This window comes from Carettochelys insculpta, chromosome 3, assembly GCF_033958435.1.
Source record: "Carettochelys insculpta isolate YL-2023 chromosome 3, ASM3395843v1, whole genome shotgun sequence".
NCBI lineage: Eukaryota > Metazoa > Chordata > Testudines > Carettochelyidae > Carettochelys > Carettochelys insculpta.
Window position 1 is genome coordinate 201,684,963 of NC_134139.1, and position 16,583 is coordinate 201,701,545.

Consider the following 16,583-nt stretch of genomic DNA (forward strand, 5'->3'; position numbering starts at 1 on the left):
ATTGTCAGTAGTATACATCAAGAGAGGGAAAAAAAACAAGTCAGATCAGTCGGGGGGATGTGGACTATTGTCAGATTCTAATGTGGAGGTGTGAACTTCCAGAGGAGAGAAACTGCTTTTGTAAGGGGCTAACCACTCCCAGTCTCTGTTTAATCCTTGGTTGATGGAGTCAAATTTGCAAATGAATTGCAGCTTAGAGATTTCTCACTCCCATTTTATTTTTGAATTTTTTGTTGTTGTAGGACTGCTACTTTTAAATCTGTTACTGAGTGTCCAGGGAGATTGAAGTGTTCTCCTGCAGGTTTATATATGTTACCATTCCTGATGTCTGATTTATGTCCATTTATTCTTTTACATGGAGACTGTCCAGTCTGGTCAATGTAAATTGCAGTGTGGCATTACTAGAACTAAATAGAGCTAAATACTAGCATAGAACACTGACAGACAAGATGGTGGCTATAAAAAAACTTTATGGGACAGTAGGAAATTTGGCCACACCCAGGATAAGTGGGCATCCGACTAACGAAAATCATAAGGACAATATGGTCCAGAATCTGGGAAGCATATTTGTTGTGCAGCTGATATTTACCTATTAAAGCCAGGTAAGCACCTGTTTGGACACACATGCTTGACTCCATTAATATTCTGCAGAAGGATGTTGCAGTAGGGAAACAAATTTCTTGTGCTGGAGTTAGCCAGGAATATCTGTCAGCTACAGGATTGTATCTGTTGTGCTTTTCATTTGCACGTCACCGGAGCGAGTGACAGTTTCCTTTGTGAAGATATGACTAGTTATTTAAACAGGATTGCTGGGAATCTGGGACAAATTCCTTGCTTGTAAAATAATCTGATCCTTCTTTGATGGAGGTCAGAAGAGCCTGATCATGCAGATGGTAATAAACCTTATGTGTTGGAGAAACAGCAGAAGGCATCCCTTGTATCACCTGTACAAGATTTGTTATTGTTTTTTTTAATAAAAGCAAGTTGGCATTGGATTATATTACTGAAACAGATTTGGCTTGTGGGCTTTGAAACAGCATCCGTGAATTTCACCTTCGAAACTCTGATACAGTTAACTAACACATTTGCATTTTTCTTGCATTATCTTGTAATGTTGACCCGAGGCCCTACCATGATGCAATCTGCTGTAGTCACTGGTGGTCCTGCTGCTCTGGAGTTGTTAATGGTCATATGCTATTTTCTCCTATTATTATTCTTGCCATGCGTAGAGGCCTCAACCTAGATGAAAGCCCCATTGTGTGTTATTAATCTGCTTTAATTTTTCATTTGCTAATTACAAATTTAAATTAGTTCAGGGATGCAGCACATTGTTTAATTAGGATGCAGGACTGCTGCTTACCTGCCCGACAGGAAAGCTGTGAGGTTAATAGGTAAGTGGGAAAGGCTTGTTTTTTCCTAAAGGGAAAATATTAATGGGTCCCAAGCTTTCCCATTTTACTTATATTATTCTTTATTACATGAGAATACCCCATGTAGCACAGTTGGTCCTGGATTTCTGCCAGTCTAATTAAATCTTGGGGTGTCAGGATCTGCCTCTAGGTAGAAATTGGAGCTGTGTCAAGGGCTGCTCAGAACAGAAGTAGCTGTAGTGAAAAAGCAGAGGAAAACACAGGCCTTGTGCTGGTTTCTCCTTTGCTATTTATCTGCAGTACACGGGTTAAATAAGAACATAAGAATGGCCATGCTGGGTCAGACCAAAGGTTAATCTAGCCCATTGTCTTGCCTTCTAGCTGTGGTCAATGCCAGGTGCCTCAGAGAGAATGAACAGACCACATATTCATCAAGAGATCCATTCCCTGTTGCCTCTTCCCAGCTTCTGACAAAGAGAGGTTAGGGGCACCATTCCTACCTATCCTCGTTCATCCTCCATGAATTTATTTTTATCAAAATTTCAATAGTGCATTAGAAGTGTTACAACAAGCCTGAGGAATTGTCACATCTTGCTATGAAGGGGTGAGGATTCCGATTCCCCAGAAGATATCAATGCTGGACATCTGTGAGGGGCACTGGCCAACCCTCTCAACTGAGAAAGGAGACACCAAGCAACCACTGATTTACTGTCAGCAGGGGAATGGGTGATCTCCTCAAGATGTTGGGGAGGAGGGTTGGAGTATGGGTAGGCCTCCCCTCAAGATCTGAGCACAAAGCACGTGGGAAGCTGGGACTCTTTCAAGGGAGGGTTTTATCATTTGACTTAAGACTGGAGGAGGTTTGATGGGAAACAAGGAAAATATTTCACACATACATCACCTATCCCTGGGAAATGGAGAATTGTGTGTAGGTTGGGCAGGTGAATCATCGATGAATTTCAGCCAGGGTTTGCTCCCATTTCCTGTTGGTTCTGAGAAGAGTCCCAAGGGGGTTAATTGTCAGAGGATGGGGAAGATGCAGCAATGTTTTCATTTTTTCTGCAGAATGGGGTTTCTTATTTTGTATGGAGCAATGTACACATCCATATCTGTAACACCTGCATTCTGCAATCTCTTCCCAATCCAGATAAAGTCCTCAGTGCAAGAGGAAGGTGCTAATTAAGGCCAGATCCTTGGGTCCCAGTATGCAAGTGGAGAAGGTCCAGATGGAGCATCGCTACCATATAAGCAGGTAAAACAGATCATTCCCAGAGCAGATCTAAGGAGTTTTTATTTTAACTCCTTGGCTACATCTACATTAGCCCCCTCCTTACAGATGAGGCATGGTAATGAGGGAGTTTGGAAGATGTTAATGAGGTGCTGAGATGAATATGCAGCTCTTCATTAGCATAATGGCAGGTGCACATGATTAGAAGATGCCAGTGTTGGAACTTACGCCACCTTTGTAGATGGGTCCTTCCAAAAGACCCCCGGACTTCAACAGCCCCTTCTTCCTAAAACCAAATAGGTTAATTATAATATTGAGAGCCAAATCCTGAGAATTATAATAAAAGGAAAATGAGACCAGCAGAGGCTACTTGGAGTTTGTCAAAAAACAGGAATGTCATATATAAAACTAAAATAGACTGCCCTTCATTTGATTTGGAAAAAAAGATTATCTACCTTCAAAACTATCTGTTACCAAGTTACTAGAAGGCATGCCTAGCATACTGAAGTATCAAAAACATTAGTATATTCCTCACTGGTTTTGTTCTTACTTTACTCATAAAGCAACCTAACTCCATAGCATTTCCAGAATTTGAAGTCTTAGATCAATATGCACATTGTACACTGGGATTGTAGATTTAATGATACTTGATTCTAATAATTGAGGCAAACTTAGGGCAAATTTAAAAAGGCGCACATTGGGTGCAAATCTAGTGTTTCACCCAGAACCAGAGACACGACTCCGGCTTACGCCTAACTGGTGCTGGCAAGAGCAGGGAAACAACTAACAGAGTGTTATGTGTAATACTTAAGTGAATGCACTACAGAGTTATACTAACCTGTTTTACAACTGTACCACAAAGTTGACTCGTACTCAATTTGTAATCCACTTTAGCTCCTAGATCTTTTTCAGCAGTACCACCGCTTACGATTTGTTCTTTATTGAATAGCTGTATCTTTATTTTTACCTACCTAAGTGAAGTACATCACAAGAGCCTCTGTTGAAACCTTTGTATTTTATTCAGAGCAATTTGTCATTCTGGCAAGGTCCCTTTATTATCTAATCCTATCCTCTTGCACCTTGCAAGTCCTCCCAGCTTGGTATCATCAGCAAATTTCATGAACATACACTCCACTCTATAAGACAAGTCATTATCTGAGAAATTATTGATAGTATCTAACCAGGACTGTTCCCTGTGGGACCCTAAAAAATATGCCTTAATAATTTGAGAGCAAATTTTTTCCTTGAGTATAGTCTTTTAACCATCTGGGCAATTACTTCATAGTAATTGAATCTAGAGCACATTTTCCTGATTTGTTTATCAGAACCTGTTTCCAGGCTGTCAGATGCCTTAATAAAATCAAGATACTTTATGTCTTAACTGGAACCACAGATACTTTGGTTCCCCGCTTTAAAAGGATGTTATGGAATGGGACATACCTCCCTATCAATAGCAGTAGTGTTCAAGTGGTGCAACTTACATGAGCCGCTAAAGATGGAACACATCAATTCACATTTTGAATACACATCAAACAATGCACCTGAGACAACATATCTATGATCCCACAGATTCTTAAATATCAGGAATGTTGGTGTTTTTCCTCCCCTTAAATCCCAGAATCATAAAGCCTGAAGAGACCACAAGAGGTGATCTAGTCCAGTCCCCTGCTCTCATGGCAAGATCAAGTATTATTTAGACCATACCTTGGTGGGGTTTATCTAACCTGCTCTTAAGAATCTGTAGTGATGGATATTCTACAACCACTCTAGGCAATGTATTCCCTTACTTAATCACTCCAACAGGAAGATTTTCCCTATATCCAACCTAAATTAGCCTTGCTGTAAATTATCTGTCCTTTTCCTTGTCCTATTCTAAGAGGTTAAGCAGAGAACTATAGAATCACAGAATCGTAGAATCGTAGGTCTGGAAAGCACCATAGGAGGTCATCTAGTCCAGCCCCCTGCCTAAAGCACCATCAGCCCTAACTAAATCATCCCAGACAGGACTTTGTCAAGCTGGAACTTAAAAACATCTAGGGATGGAGATTCCACCACCTCACTAGGTAAAGCATTCTAGTGCTGCAACACTCAAAAAGTGAAAGAGTTTTCCCTAATATCCAACCTACACCTTTTGCTCTGTAACTTCAGACCACTGCTCCTTGTTCTGCCATCCATCAGTACTAATAACAGCCTCTCTCCATCCTCTTCAGAGCACCGCTTCAAGAAGTTGAAAGCCTCCATCAAATTGCTCCCCATTCTTCTCTTCTGAAAACTAAATCAGCCCAAGTTCCTCTGCTTCTCCGCATAAGTCGTGTTCTCTAGCCCCCTAAGCATTTTCATTGGATGCAACACTCCAAATGAGGCCTTACCAGTGCTCAATGGAAGGGAATAATTACTTCCCTAGATCTGCTGGAAATGCTTCTCCTAATGTACCCCCTATATGCCATTAGCCTTCTTGGCTTCGAGGGCACACTGTTGAGTCAGATCCAGCCTCTCACCCACTGTAATCCCCAGGTTTTTTGCTGCTCCACTGCTACTTATCCAGTCGGCCCCCAGCCTGTAACCGTGCTTCAGTTTCTTCCATCCCAAGTGCAGATTTCAACAAGTCAGCATTTCACAAACCCCAACAGTCCATAAATAGAGACTCTCCGTCTCCTCTCAGCATTGGAGTCTCTTCTGTCCAGTGACATTGAGTTCCCAAGCAAATGTCAGCCATGAAGATTCTGTACCTTCTCTTTGCCGTCTTCTTCCTGGTGCTGCAGAGCTCTCCAGGTAAGATCTTAATTACGTGAAGGGATAACGGAAGGGAGTCCATACTAAGGTTTCCTAAAAGTTTGTATCCTAATTTTTCTAGCTTTTTTCCCCTAAACAGTGGTATGGTTTTCAGCCAAGACTTGACATTTGACAGGAGAATAGTCCCAAGGTGAGACAGTTGCCTTTAGTGTACTGTGGCAGGCTGTCCCTGGGTCTTGCCAGGGTCCCACATCTCTCCCTTGTTCTGGAGAGGTTAGGTTGCTCCCACCTCTGATGGATGTCAGTCCTTTCCCACTTTGCCCATGATTAGAGCTTCAGTCTCATTGGGGAGGGGGAACCCAGGCACCCTCCTCTTGAGCTGCACCCTCTCCCTAGTGCAGTGTCTTGTAAACGCTACTTGTTCTCCTTATCTGTCTTCTCTCCGCTTCCCTACCTTGCTCACCTCCTCTCTTAGGCTATGTTTATACTAGACACAGAAATCGACCTCCAGGTTGCAATTTTAGCTGTGCCAATTGCATAGCTAAAATCATTTTACCCACAGTCGATTTCCATGTTGACCCATGGGGGAAAGGTGATAGGATTTACGGATTGGGAAAGGCTCACCAATCTGACTTAAGGTTGAAAGATTTTATGTTTGCACCTCTTTCGAGTTAATAGTTGAGTCTGAGGCAGAGCCTGTCTCAGGCTAGAGGTGAGTTTTTGGAGACTTCCAGTGATTACACAGACAATAGTGTTAGCAGCACTTAGGATTTGTTTATTTAGCAGCACGATGATATTTAAGCAGCACTCGACAAATACAAACTGAAGGTGTGTAACACAGTATCTGGTTACAATCGAAGGATTTAACAATATTCTAAAGCAATACCACTGGCTTAACAAACTGCATTTATGGGTTAAATTTATGCTAAGCAGGCAGGATGCAATACTCACCGATTTTTTTGAACCCTTAAGGAGCTGAGACCAGCTTGCTTCAATAGATGCAGAAGGAGTTATTGCAGTGGTTAGGTTAAAGAAGAGAAACAAAAGATTGTTCCAGGAAAGATAACAAAGATTAAAAGATAGAGGAGAGAGTAGCAAGAGAGAGAGGGAGACAACTGGGGTGACGAACACCCCTCTGGTGTGAATCCATCTGGCACAGAGCAGCGCACTTCCCCCCAAACAGCAAGGAGCTTTACTACCCATTTTTCCACATAATGATTAAATTAGGGTCTGACCTCAGAGAATCTTTGACAATTGCTGATACACCAAGTTTCCCGATCATCTCAACCTGAATGTTTTTAAGTTTCTGAGAAAAGTTTGAGGGGAAAATACCATCAAGTGGCTTTTATCTGAATTCTGTTGGTAATTCCACACCTTTACTGGTGGGGGAAAACGTGGGCACCCATTGGTGTTAGAAATGTACCCTGGATTGCGAGGATTTACACACATATTTTATCATTACTAATGCAAGTTTAATTTTTCTTACAGAAAATATTTAGCAGAAAGCACCCCCATGCCACGTTTGACTGGCAGGCTGCTTGCGTTACTGCCAACAGGAAAGATAGAAAGGCATAGGCCTTTTTGGGCCTAAGTTAGCTAGACTATCCCGGCTTCTTAACACCTATGGCTATGGTTAGTGAGGCCAACCGTACTTCCAGTGTTCAGTCAGCTTTGCTGTCTTAATGCTGCCAGCTTCCCAGTTCAACTGGCGGTTCGGGTCAAACACTAGACACCTGGCAACCTTAAAACAGTGTCTGTAGCCAGGTTGTCACGTATATTGACACTGTTTCATTTCAGAGGATGGAATACAACAGGGAACTCAGCGGGAAAGATGGCGATGTGTCTCCTTTATACATTGTGCAGCACCTATGAGATAAAAAAGGTTCCTCTTCACAACACTATCGCTGAGTTTACCAAAAGGAAATGGGTTCAGCTATTCAGCTATATTTCCAGGGTGTTTGGTTATTGTTTGTCATATCACAGTATTACATGATTTAGTGTATCACAGAAAAGATAAAATAATTATCTACATGTTCGTTTGTGATTGATGCTCATAGTTTATAACCTTTCAGCATTTTATATGTCACTCTCCCAGTCAGGATTCTTTTTTTAAAGTAACTACCCAAGGACACATGCAGCCATGGAATTTTCTTGGTAGAAATCACCAGAATGACAGCTGCCCATCTGTCGCCATGATAATGCCTTCCTCTAACATGCTTATCCATTTCTGGAGAGGTCTCCTTTCTGGATATCATTTCTGGATTGAAAAGTCTTGCTCACCTCAGACTGAGGAGCTGTTGTGAGTCTTTCTGGCAAGAAAGAGAGCATGGAAGAGAAAAGAGATAGCTTAAAAATGAAGCAAAAGCAGTCTAGGAGGAATTTAGACAAGAGTTGAGCAGAAAGTAGTTTGGGAGCTTTCCATGAAAGCAGCTCAGAGGAAGAGCCTGAGGAAGCCTCTCTAGCCAAGGAATTTTGTCTTTTTTTTTTAATGTTGTTTTGGCGAAGTCTGATGATGAGACAGGAAGCTGCAGCAGCATAGCGTGCCTACAACCAGGATTTTGTCACAGTAAAATTATTTGCAAATCACAAGACTGAAAAACAAAAGAACAGTGAAACTCAGTTTGTGTCCTGGGCCTCGCTGCAGAGTCCCTCCAGAAAGATACAGAGTGAAAACCTGGAAATGAATAAAAGAATGACCCTGTGAGGCTTTCAGACAAGCAGGAGCTGTGCAGCTTTCTCGGACCCATGTTAAATAAAGTTCCAGTCCACATCCTGCAAACATGAGCTGTGCTGAGCATAGACTCGCTCCTGGGTTTGTGAGACGGAGGTGCTTCTGAGCACACGTGATGGCTGCTGCCACGGCTGCAGAAGCATACGTATAATATCAGATCTGCCCACTCCTCAAAGCAATTGAATAAGGACCAGTGCAGTTGAAGACTTTATGCTATTTTCACTCCTTAAGGTAGCTGGGTACATACTTGGAGCATTCACATTTCTGCTTTCAGAATTGTAGAGTGATTTCAAACCCCCGTGATATCAATACTAATGCTGCTCAGATTTCTTTTTAAACTGATTTAAACATAAATGTTCCTAAAGCAAAATTAGCTAAATGGCTGATCTCTAGCCCATTCTATCCTTGTTCTGCTTGTTCCCTGCTTCACTTTCCCCTTAAACTACAACTCGCTTCCTTCCCCAGCAGGCTCAAATTAGTGTCGCAGCAGGGACAGAGCTTAGTGCGGAAGTTGGGAGGGGTCAGAGGCTTTCCCAGACAGAGTGGGTTTGTTCTCTACACCCAAACTGCTCCAGAGGCACCGCAACACCACTGCAGCTAAACCACACTACTTCAGGGAAGACACTACCTGCACTGAGGGGAGGGTTTTCCCATCTCTGTAGCACTGCACTTCTCCAGGAGGCAGCATATACAACAATGGGAGAACACAACGGTCAACCCAGTGCTGTCCTCACCAAGGTCTCAGTTAGTTTCACTGTGTCTTTCTCAGGCGTGTATTTGTCATACCCCTGAGAGATGTAGTTACACCTACCGAATTGCCTAATGTGGACCAGGCCCAAAGCAGCCTATAGACAGGGTTGAGGTAGCAAAGTGCAGATAGAAATTCCCTGGAAGCAACTGCAGTACTACTACCCTGGGTGCTTCACTGATCGCATGGACAGAGATTACTATGAGGTAGGGAACAACTTTGTGAGCAGGGTGAGGGCTTCAGGCTGACGTGACCTGGAAGAGAGATCCTGGAAGAGAACAACCCTCTAATTAAATATTTATTTTCCTAGTTTTAGCTAGGGACAAAAGTGTGTTTCAAAAGAAAACTCTACATGGATGTGAGCCACATCTTACGTATTTTAAGGTTTTATTTTTCTATCTATCATAGAGGTCATTGATACTTTAAGGTTCACAATTGTGATTAAACCACTCAAAAGAATTTGAAATTTCAATTTTGATCATCTGATGAACAGTTCAATGATATTTTATATCATAGTCCCAGTAGATTTAGTATTTCATTCAATGGGAGGGGGTTAATCACCCAGCTACTCTACTTTTTGTGGCTGTCAGTTTAACTGTGTAGAATAGTACAGGGAAGGTCTTTCTTAATAAAATGAGAATCTGTCTTTTTTACTGGAGAATTAGGGGTAAGGGGAGAGGGGAGCCATGTTCAGAAGTCAGGCAAGTTCACTTCAGAAGCCAGCTGTGCAGCCCATTCACATAATTAGATATAACTGACTGTCTTCTTTAAAATTCTGCAGCAGGGAGTTAATTAGGGATGTCTGCACTCTATGTTCAGTGATGGGGAAATTCTTGCTCATCTTTGGATATGAAACCCCAATTCCAAATTTTTCTTGTTTTAATGGATATCAGTATCCAACCTGAGAGTTACTTCTTATTTATTTATTTATTTATTTATTTATGTGCCATTCAGCCAGTGAGCGAAGGTAGCAGAGATTGGCAGTGCAGAAACTCTGGGAATCTGACAGATGATATCATGCTTCTAAAATCATTGAATGCTTTCCATATGGGTTGCAAGGAATCACGCAAACCAGACAAAATCCACAAAGGAATCTTTTTATTAAATGTAACTGGTCATGCAGGTGTTTCACAATCACATCTATGAGAGTTCGACTGGGGCTGTTTTGCCATTTATTTTCCAAAATAATTCCTTTTTCTCTCATTTAGATAAAATATAAATAAAATAAAAGGTTACATTGGAAACAATTCAGAAAAGGGTAACAAATATGATAGGGGGTTTGGAACAGCTGCCATATGAGGAAAGATTAAAAAGACTGGGTCAGTTCAGGTCAGCAAAGATGACTAGGAATGAGGTCCCTACCCTGTTTGTCAGAAGTTGGAAATGGGTGTCAGGGGAGGGATAACTTCATAATTACCTGTTCTGTTCACTCCCACTGGGACACCTGGCATTGGTCACTGTTGGAAGACAGGATGCTGGGTTAGATGGACCTTTGGTCTGACCCTCTATGGCCATTCTTATGTTCTAATGGAGCTCACAGCTAATTTGCCATGTCCGAGCAGCACCAAAAAGTTGTTACACCCGGCACCATTCAGGCTGGGTATGGGACCTCAACAACTCCAACTCTGCGTGAAATTTGGATGAAGTTAGCAGAAGGGAAGATGCTGCCCTTCCCATCCCCGTTCCATGCTCTTCTGGTGTCTGCAGCCAGCCTGCCCATATCCCTCTGAGGCCATCACTGACCTTGCGCCTCACCTGCTGATATGTTGTGCAAAACAGACAGGGTGGGGGAATGTTGAGGTGTTCTCCTCCTTTCCCATTGTCTAACCAGCTGGGCAGAGCACATCCCTTGCCCCAGGACCTGATTACAAGAGCCGCCCCCACTGCGCCGATTGGGAAATGAGGATATCATTGGCTCTGTAGTAGCAGCATCACTGCCCCTTCCCGCATCTTGAGCAACACTCATCTCAGGACAGAGAGACTAGGTACCTCCCATCTGCACCTTGAACTACACCCCTCTTGGAATAGAGGCCCCAGCTACAGTTTCCCTGCCCCTTTGCCTACACATCTACTCCATCTGTAGTGAGGCCCACTCTGCATTGTGCTTAGCTATCTCCAGCCTGCATCCTGAACTACACCTCTGTTGACAGTCCTTATTTACCAGCAGGGCCAACAGCCCTCACAGATCCAGAGGCAAGGTGGGAGGGGGGCCTGGCTTTATGCCCCCAGAAGGGGTGGAGCCCCAGACAGAAGAGGCAGGGTAGAGGGCATTCAACTTTTAGCACCAGCCATAGCACGCACAGCCCGGCCCTCAGAGCCACACAGGCCATGTCTACACGTGCCCCAAACTTCGAAATGGCCACACAAATGGCCATTTCGAAGTTTACTAATGAAGCGCTGAAATGCACATTCAGCACTTCATTAGAATGCGGGCTGCCGCGGCACTTTGAAATTGACACGGCTTGCCGCCACACATCTCGTCCAGACGGGGCTCCTTTTTGAAAGGACTCTGGCTACTTCGAAGTCCCCTTATTCCTTATTTCGAAGTGCCACGGCAGCCCGCATTCTAATGAAGTGCTGAATATGCATTTCAGCGCTTCATTAGTAAACTTCGAAATGGCCATTTGTGTGGCCATTTCGAAGTTTGGGGCACGTGTAGACACGGCCTTTGTCAGTCAAGTACTGCTATTTACCTGACAAGCTGCCCTTTCACAATGGGGTAGCCACACCTCCTGTTGAGTTCTTCGAGGAAACAAATACTTGGAATATGAATACATAGACAATACTCATAACTTCAAATACAAAAATGATACATGCATGAAAATAGGTTATACAGATCCAACAGATTATAACACTGAAAATGATAGGTTACAAGGGGTATTTTGACCAAAACATTTCCAAAGTATGCATATTTATTTTATAACCCATTTTCCATAAAGGTCCATAATCTTTCAGCAAAGATCATAGAATGTTGGAAGGGAGCCCTGGTCTCCAGAAACTATTCCAAGCTGAAAGGCTTTGTTTTCGTTCCAAAGCAGAATGAACACAGTGCTTGCCTGAGGCACCCAATCTAATACTACAGCACTGGAGCATCTGAAGGTGTGCTTACACTGCAGTTAAAAAGTGGCAGCTGACCTGTGCCAGCTGGCCCAGGCTAGTGGACTATTTAATTGCTGTGCAGATTGCTTTATCCCAAACTGTGGGATTTTCTCACCTTACAAGTCCTACATCCCAGGTTCCAGTGCAAGGTCTCACAATTAAACAGTCCTTTAGTCTGCAAAAACAAAACTGCGCCTCTTCAACACAAATGTGAAGAGTGAGCTCTTGTATGGATGCAAGACCTGACGTATCAAAAAGTCTTCAGATCACAAGCTACAGGCATTCATAACCAGATTCCTGAGGTACATCCTTCACATTAAATGGCAGGATTTTGTCACAAATGAGGAGCTTTGGAACAGAGCAGGACATGAACCCCTTGATATTCAAATCAAGAGGAGAAAGTGTGGATGGTTAGGCCGCAATCTCAGAAAATCATCATCCAGCATAGTCCATCAACCTCTCACATGGAAGCTACAGGGAATATGCAAAACAGGAGGACCTCGGACAATGTGGAGAAGATTTACTGAGAGTGAAGGACAACAACTGGGGTACTCCTGGGGCCAGGTAGAAGTTTTGTCCTGAGAGAGAGTGAAGCAGGGGAGACTGTAGATGACCAAGGCTTCACTTTGAAGAAGAAGGTTTAAGTCATGCTAGTCTAAGCCCCATCATCCTGGGACAGTCGTCACGAGCCAGCAACTGGTGTCTACATGCAGTGCAAACATATCCTATGTGCTCGCATCCTGCATCCTGCCCAGCCGTTGTTCATCAGTGCAGCGTACAAAAGGCTCCTTGCAGCGGGGAAGGAAAGCGTACGAGCAAGTAAACTATATCCGCCTGACTCACCCCCACACTTCTTTGGACACATGAGACCTGCTTTGACAAACCCCTCCAAACGTGTGAGTGTGAAACTGTTACATGGGCCATTTGTGACTGCTCCAGGCAAATCTTGATTGTCTAAAGGTCAGTCGCTGTTCCAGCTGTTGTTATTTAGGATGCAGTTCATTAAATCCAAGGAATCCAAACTTATGGTCTTCAACCAGGACATGACCCCGGTTATTAACCAGAGAGAAGCTGGGATTACGTAAGAACACTGTGCAATGACCCATAAGTCCTTCATGTGGCTAGCATGGCTCTGCGTAGACCTTTGCAATGGTCTCAGTTGCCACGGTAACAGGGCTTGGCTCCAAAGGGGTCGCAGTCAGGAGCCTTGAGGGCTGAGTTCACTCAGGTTCTCAGCAACTAAAAGTCAGATAGAGCATAAAATCCGCCCACGTCTCCTGCACCGGAGTCTCTGGCCCTCTCCAGAAATGAACAGCTCAGTGGCTTCCCTCTCATTCGAACCAGTGTTTTGGGCTTATCTGTACCACAGATGCAGCTGTGCTGGGGGGAGCTGGTAATAACACAGAGCCCCTCACAGCCACCCCGAACCGAGATCTAGCCATGTCCCCCAGGGCGATGACCTAGACTGGGGTGCGATGAGGGAGGCAAAATGCTGAGAAAGGAAGAGCAGAGAGGGGGGCGGCTGGATCAGGAAGCCTGGGAGGATGACAAAGAGAAGTCTTACACTAGGCAGGCCCCAGACTGCACACACATGCTTATACCTCTCTCTCCCCGCTGCCCCGAACAAGCTGTAAGGAAGAAAAGACTCCTGCCTGGCACATTAACAACTTTATGACAGGGAGCACCTTGCTCTCTCAGGGTGGAGCAGGTGGCCTGGTAGCTCTTCCCCACTGCTGTCATCTGTGAGGTAGCACGGTCATCTGATTAGAGCATAACACACAGGTTCAGTCTCCAGTGCCAAAAAGCCATGTGTTTCCCCAGTCAGATAGTTAACATGAGTTAACTGGTGGGCTGTAAAAGCCTAGAGGAGACAACTCTCTGTGGATTTTACCTAGTTGAAGCTCGCTGAGGTAAACCCCAGAGGGTGGGTTTTATGTTGACTTGGCTGTGTCCATACAGTGAGGTAAAAGCTACCTGCAACTTGGCATCACCAGGGTTTCATATTGACCTAGCTATCCCGAGTTCTTGATCTCAAAATCAAGAGATATCCTGTTTGACAGGGAAGACATAGCCAAAGAATATCTGACCCCAGTTCAGTCACTGCCTCTCTTTTCTTATAATGTCCATGTCCTCTGGATATACAGCATCGGGCTGTAGCAGGTACAAACAGGCCCAGTTCCTGGGCCTCAGTTGAGGTGCTGTAATCTTTAAAACCACTGGTTGGCAAATCATCCTGTGAATTGCCACATATAGCTGGGTACCCACAATGCTGGCACAATGGGGTCAACAAACCTAACTGCTTTCCAAAGGCCTAGAAATGCCTCTTACCAAGAGAGATGTCAAACCTCCACATTGTCCAATCTCCCCAAAGCCCTGTAAATATAGAGAGCATCTGATTTTCACAGCAAAAAAAATCTGTCTTGGTGTCTGCTCTGTCCAGGGATGCTAGACTCAGCAGAGGGGCAGCACCAAAGACCCTTTGCCATCTCTTGGCTGTTCTCCTCCAGCTGATGGGACGCTGCTGGAGTTTGCAGGTGATCTGGTACACAGACCAGCATTTGCCACCTGCTCAAATTTCCTCCTATTTGCACCTGTGAGACTATAAAAACAGGAGCTCAAGTTCTGAGAGCTTGAAATAGGACACTAGCATTCCTTTCTGGAGCTCCCTTAACACTGCCCTGATCCACCAGGTCCCTGCCCCTTCTCCAGATAAATGTTCCTTTCCCATCACCCAGCAAGCTCTCCCTGGTTGTGAATGATTTGGAATTAAAGGACTGTCTGTCTCTACTTTCACATGCATCAGTCTCCTCACTCCAAAACCCAGGATTTGCTGCCAGGGGCGTGGATTTCTGCCCACCCATGCCTAGGTACTACAAACAGCAAGGTGTTCACACACACATTTTGAGAAAAAAGTGTGACAGTCCCAGATTCCAGGCCAAATCCTGCAACCTTGGGCTTGGACTCTTTTAGAAACAATACTCTCTGGTGTAAATGGACCTTATGCCTGAGTGCAGTCTGGAGGGCTAACCCTTTTTCATTAGCAATAAAGCAAAGCATACAAGCTCCTTATAGAGACATTTAAAAAAAAAAGCAAAACTCCAACCATTTCTTAGAATCGTGCACCTGCAGCTTGTTGTATGGAAAGGAGAAGGGATCTGTGGGCAGCCCCACACAACTGCTGTTTCTGTCCCCGGCTAATCAGCTGGAGTAGAACAGCAGGGTTCTTGGCCAGCATTACTGGGAAGACTCATGGTACCAAATACATCCCTAGTCTGATTACAGTGAAGTCCATGCAGCTATGCAAGGAATTGGTTTAGGCCATTGGCAACAGGAAGGTGAATCTATTCCTCTATCACATCTTGTGATGGGGATGAAGTAGATCATGAATTAATTGGGCTTGGTCCTGCTTTGGGCAGGGGGCTGGACTTGATGACCTCCTGAGGTCTCTTCCAGACTTAGAATTCTATGACTCTATGATCACGATGTAGCTCAGGAAGGAGCCACATATTTGCTGTGTAGATTGAACTATGCTGGAGAAAACCCAGTCTGTTGTGTTTATATTTGACACCTTAAAGGGGCAAGATGGAAGGGGGGAGTAATTTTTTTTTCGAAAAAGACCACCATGCAAATATTTATACTCAATGCAAACTGAATAGAAATTAGCTGATTGTTTTCCTGACCACTAACTGCTCTCTCTGGACATTCACAAAGTTAATAAGAAAAGTCCCTGTCAAGGTGTGTTTCCGATTTTAATAAGTGCTTTTGTGGCTCTGTGGGAAAGAAAGAAGAATCTACGGATGTGAATAAAAGAAACTTTTGTATTGGAGTTTCACAGTGCAGCACCCACTGCATGGTGAGAGGGAAAGGAGCTTGGGATGCCTGGTGGGTTTTATAGTGGAAAGGAGAGGGAATCAGTAGAGTTTTATCTGCTTCTCAGGATTCCCTCTAATTTTTTTCCATGCATTTGCAGGATAAATTCTGTTATGTGCACTGAGACGTGCAAATGTGCACCACCTTTAGAAAACACATGCTGCTGGCTGTAGGGGGCTGTGGCCACTGCTAATCAGCTGGGCAGCCCCTGGATCTTTCCTGGGTGACTGCCCAAGCACTCAGTTTACAGAGAACATTGCAGCTCATGCTGGCTCTGAATTTGACTAAGATGGACAATTTAACCCCAGTGTAACACAATTGGTATTGCCAGATTTATCCCAGGGATGAGTTTGGTTTCATATACATTGGTGCAGATCCTCTGAGAATATTACACATGCTAGGGTGAGCTTTAGGGGCAAGTTTCCAGTTCTTACCTAGGCAAAACTTGCATTGGGGTCAGTGGTAGATTTGCCAGAGTGAAGACTACAGGATCAAATAGAATGGGGACATAGCATGTGGCTTAGTGGGTGGGATCATATTTCACAAAGGCTGTAACTTTAACAGCCTCCTACTGCATTGCAGGTAAACTAACTCCACCAGTAGAGGCTGAAATTGGTATTGGAGGTCCTAGATTTGCTGGAAATCCCTGTGACTGAAACACAGGAATTGCCATACTGGCTCATACTTGTTTATATAGATTCCACGGAGAATAAGTCTCTGGCTAATGAAAAAACAATTCAGGTATTTTAATTGATAAAAATTAGTTTGTGTAAATATTCTGAACATCACAGCCTTTGCCTTGTT